Consider the following 5,825-nt stretch of genomic DNA (forward strand, 5'->3'; position numbering starts at 1 on the left):
CACTGAATGAATTAAACACACACTTATTAAAAATGTCCACTTATGAATCTGAAATGCAATTTAGAACAAAAGTTCACGAAGCCACGAGCTTTGTGAGAAAGGGCAGACATCTGTCTTATATATCATTGCAGTTCACCACACAATATAGTGCAGTTGTCAAGCATCTGTTAAAGGCCAAAAATGGATTAGAGCAAATTTGAAATTATAGATAGTCCCTTTAGATAAAGAGTGCCTCAGTAGTAATAATACTTTGAAATACCACAAGGAGAAAACTGTCCAGCACTGCACAAATCCAAAGACTGATTTTTCACTATTATAATCGCTCAATGTACCGCATGGAGCTTGCAAGTAGAAACTAAGAATAAGCAAGTGGAATGTGGAATGTGGCTTCAAAAGTTTCATGGAAAAATAGAAGGAAAAGATAATAGATGTTTTCCATGTGCTTTCAAAGGCCCTCTTATCCACAGTGAGCGTAGAATCTAGAATCTAGGAAGCCTTGAGGCTTCCTCAGCCCCCACTCTCATGGCCCCGGTCCTGCCTTTCACTGCGGGCTAGACCGGAGCGCGTGCACAGGGTCAGATAAGAGCTCACTGTACACCAAATCAGGAACAGAGTGGGAATTGCGATATCAGAAGGGAAGGGAAAAGTGGAGAGAAGAGGGGAGGAAGGGGGAACTGACCACAGTGATTGACACATAACCACACACCACCCCTCCAGGGTGACAGACAACAGAAACCAGGGGCCACAGGGGACAGTGGTTGGTATAAGATATGAAAATAATACTAATTTATAATATATCAAGAGGTCAGGAGGCAGGGGGAGAGGAGCTGATACCCAGGGCTCAATAGAGAATAATTGTCTAGAAAAGAATGATGGCAACTTATGTACAAATATGCTTGACACAATTGATGCATAGATTGCTATGGGTTGAAACAACCCCCAATGAAATAATCTTTTAATAATTAATTAATTAAAATGATTTTTTTTTTTAAAAAGGAAAGAAAAACCTGTGGGCAGCTAGGAATAGAAGTTCAATATGACCTAAAAGAAGTAAGAGCCACAGCATGGACAGATGTGTGCACCGCAGCATTGATTACGGGAGCAATACAATTGAAACAGCCTAAATGCTCTCAGTAGGCTGGATAAAGCAAGTTTCCTGCCTGCCCACAATGGAGGAGCATGCTCACTAAGAAGCAACGACGAAACACCTCATGCCATAGACGGGCCTGGAGAACATTATGCGAAGGGAAATTTGTCAATCATTTAGGGGCAAATCATGTATGAAATCACTGCTAAAAAGAAAAGACTTTCATAACAAAGGAAACATACTCGGAGGTGCCCACAGTGGGCGTAGGGACAAGGGAGGGCAGCGGAAGTGGGAGACTAGAGCAGGTCGGCAGACTGCATCTTGCAAGCCCTTTGTGACTCTAGGTCCCAAGTCACCTACATGTGACTTTGACGTAAACTTGAAAAAATATTTAAAGGATATTATTCAGATAATGGTGATTTAATGCCTTTGGAAAACTACATTGATGGCCCTAAAATAATGGTTAAGTTGTTGCGAAGGACAGGATTGGCTTTTCTATCTCAAAAGTTTGCTCAACCCAGGACTAAGGGATAGACAGGTGTTAAATAGAAGGGGGAGAAGAGAAATCAAAGTGTGGGCATAACTTAACCTAAGGGAGTTAGATAAGTAGCTTAAATTGTTGAATATAAAACGGATTGTCTGAAATATGAACCCCCATCGAATTCACAATGTCAGTGAATGAGTGAGTGAATGCAGTTTGTGGTCTTTTTAGTTTACAATTCCATTGCCACCGACTTTGTTCATTGGTGATTTTTCATTAGCTTCCTAATTACTGATGTGCTGTAAGGCTTATGTTTTTGAAAAATATCTGCCTGATTATGGGAGACTTGAGCTGATTTAGGCCGTTTGGGAATGGTCTCTGCTTCTATTTCTGCCCTGCTGCATTGATAGCATTATTTTCCCCTCAAATCATATGAAAATATTTGAAAAGCTGGAATTTGTAATAGGCTCATTTTCAGTGAATCTCTTGGTTTTCCTTTCAGGTTAGGGTTTGTGTTCATTTCAGGCATCATTGTCTGTGCCTTTGTGGACGCCTCTCAGCAAAATGGCCTGAATGTTGGAAATCCATAACCTGTGTTTCTCGAAAAGAGCCGATTCCAAATTTTCATGTTTTCCTGTAAACAGCAACCTTTTTTCCCCCCATTAATTATTTCATGAGCAGTTTTGCAGTGGTCGCTGGGTGCTGAATTTTGTGTTGTCTGGCTGCGGATACTTTAATAGAGTTTGGTGATCTTAATTTTCAAAAAGCTCGCAGGGTTAAGAAAGAGAAAAATATGATGTGGTATTCACTGTAATGGATCTACTAAGCAGTGATTCTCAACCTGTGGGTCGTGACTCCTTTGGGTGTAGACTGACCCTTTCACAGGGGTGGCCCAATTCATCACAGTAGCAAAATGACAGTGATGAAGTAGCAACAAAAATGATGTTATGGTTGGGGGTCACCACAACATGAGGAGCTGTGTGAAAGGGTCGCGGCATGGGGAAGGTGGAGAACCCCGGTTAGAGTGTGTTGTGGGTACCTGGTTTAGAATGAGGGAGGTGGGCTGGAGTCGATGGCTTCTCAGAGTTTACCAGCGAATGGGCACTCTAAGAGGAGAAACATGGGGATGTAAAAGTGGAGAAGCCCAGGGGAATTTGGACATTACCAAAGAAGACAGAAAGTCTCAAGATTTTATTCCTTTACAGACTTTGGCTTTGATGGAAAAGGAGATGAGGCGCTATAGGCAGGTTGTAACCGGGACAAACGTATCATCACGTGTCCGGTGAAGATACTCCAGTGTCTACACCTTTCCTCCTGGTAACCTGCAGTTTCCTGGGCAGGTCTCTCATCAACTCCCAAAGCTGTACAGCTCCTAAGAGCCAGGGCTCCGTTCCTCTGCATTCTAGTGCCAGCTATTTTCCGCCCAGACTCAGTTTTCTTCCCAAGATGAGGATCCTGAGCCCCTGCTGATTGCGGAGCAGGGAGACTCCTGGCTGCTGATTGATTTGATTTCATTCTACTGGAGTCCATGTAATTTCATGCTTTCAAGTGAGAGGTATTTTCTGAAGTCTTCAAGCTCCCCAAATTACTTAGCTTTATACATTTATTCCCAGCTTCATTGAACTCTAAATAACCCAACTTGGGAGAATGTGCTTAATGTGCTTGGCATGTGAAGCTCTGGCCATCAAGATTTAACAATTACTTTGATTAGATTTCACAGTGTTAAGAAGCTGTCCCAGTGAAAAAAAGGCGGGGGGCGGGGAGAAAAGCTGAGGCATGTTGCTAGACCAAAAATACTACTTTCTTGAGCTCTTCGTACAGTTTCCTGTAAGGAAGCTGAACTTTATTGTTTTTAATAACAGTGAAAATATACGTATGGGAGTAAGACTATGACCCTCCTTTAAATAGACGGAAAATACATAACCAATTAAATAGATGATAGATAGAATTGTTTTTTGGAAAAATAACAATTCTTATAACCACATTTTAAAAGATTCCAAGGACAATTTAAGGAAACCCTTTCCTATATCATACAATTATTTTTCAGCCACATTCTTTAAGGTATTCACATATATATAAGCAAATGGATATAATTTTGTGTAAACACAGTATTGGCAGACTATTTTAGAATAAACATTTAAAATTCTAGAATAGTTTTAGATTTATAAAATAATTATGAATATAATAAATCTCCCATTACCCTATACTGACTTGCCCCAGTTATTAAAAGCTTATCTTTAATATAGTACATTTTCCACACAATTAATGAACAAATATTATTACTTTAATATTAAATGATCGTCTATTCCTGATCCTTATTGTCATAGTTTTATTTTCCCCACACAGTTTTCTTTTCCTTTTTATGCCCTATAATTGTTCAGTTCCTGAACTGGATCTAGGATCTAGGAATACATTTGATGATCTCGTCTCCTTAGGCTCCTCGGGGCAACCTTGGCAGGCGGCAGCAGTGCCGGTCAGGTCTTCGCTAGAACATCCCTCACTTGGTATTTGTCTGATGCTATGATGAGACTGAGGTTGGAGGTTTGGGGAAGGAAGAACACAAGCATTACAGTGCCAATTACATGACATTACATCCAGTGTACATACTATCGGCACGAGTAGTCACGATTGATGTTAAAACGTGGTCAGCTGCCCGGGATAGTATGTTTTGGGTTTTCTACTCTAAATTTACTCCTTATCTCTTTATCACAGTATATGCTTTGGAAGGAAGTAATATTCATAGCACACACTATTAAAAACATCTATGCTCTACCTCACTGAAGACGGATCATCTACATAAAGTGTTTGAAATTATTTTGCATAGGATATGTGTGTCTCTTTCAATCCTTTCTGATTGAAAACATGGTCTAATGTATATTTATTTTATAGAAGTTATCATCCAATACTAATTTGCTTTGTCGTATTATTCGGGTTTCTTCAACTTTGGTCATTGAAAGAACATTGTATTGGTCCCTATCTCTCTGTGACATGCAACTATCAGAGTTTTCTTGTTGTTTAGAATGTCCTTAGTTTTAGGCATTACAAGATACTCAATATTCATCTTGCTTATTTCCTATTAAAGACTTAGAATCAGCTCTTTGTCCAGGGAGCCATGGTTTCTTTTACTGGAGAATACTTTTAGACGTTGTGGGTGCTCGAAGTATTTATGGTTATTGGGACGTCATAGCTTTTAGGCTCTTGCAGCTGACAGACTTTGGACATGTACCATATTTGTATATGCATAACATGTGCCTTCTATGTTTGTTGGCCAATGAATCCCACCTCCTGGATGTATTTCTGTAAACAAACAATGCTATTTTTGTTGTTGTTGTTTTAAGTTGGCATGGCAGTATTTATGAAAATACCACCGAAAGCCAGAATGCAAGTGTCAAACAAACATAAAAGGCATGTATTATGTGCATAAAAACATATTTTGAGTATATGCTACCCCAAGTATATGTTTATATATGTTTATGTATTTTACACATACTTGTATATGTTTTTCAACATGAATAATCTGTATTATCTATATTAAGACCCCCCTACAAGAAAAGGAAAACTCATTGTCATCGATTCAGTTATGACTCATAGTGACCCTACAGACCAGAGCAGCACTACCCCTGTGGGTGTCAGAGACTAACACTTTATGAGAGTAGAAAGCCTCATCTTTCTCCCACACAGCAACCGGTGGTTCCAAGCTGCTGACTTTGCAGTTAGCAGCCCAGCACTTACCCACTATGCCACCATGGCATAGTATAAATCATATTACTGGTGTAAACCATATTCTTATGCCTCCAACTCTAATTACCAAAGAGAACTTTCCAGCCTCCACCCTTGCTTAACTGTAGCCTCAATTTCAAGTGTTAGAAACTTGATTTCCATCATCTATTGCTCACTTCTGCAAGAGTTAAATTCTAGTATACATATAGTCATAACAGAATTAACACCTACTCCCATTAGAGATCTCCTGAATGGTGTAGGGTTCGCATTGAGCTGCTGATCACAAGGTCAATGGTTCAAAACCAACCACTTGTTGTGTCAACGTTCAGATTCTCTGCTCCTTCAAAACCCCAGAGGGCAGTTCTCTGCCCTGTGGGATCTCTATGAATCAGCAACAAGATGGTGATGGGGGGTGGAGGGGTGGCTTTAGTTTTCATGGAGAAAACAATATTTTTTATATTCTTTTTAAAAAATCATTTTATTAGGGGCTCATACAACTCTTATCACAATCCATACATACATCAATTGTGTAAAGCG

This window comes from Echinops telfairi, unplaced genomic scaffold (assembly GCF_000313985.2).
Source record: "Echinops telfairi isolate 266 unplaced genomic scaffold, ASM31398v2 ScPeMD7_1713;HRSCAF=2227, whole genome shotgun sequence".
Lineage (NCBI taxonomy): Eukaryota > Metazoa > Chordata > Mammalia > Afrosoricida > Tenrecidae > Echinops > Echinops telfairi.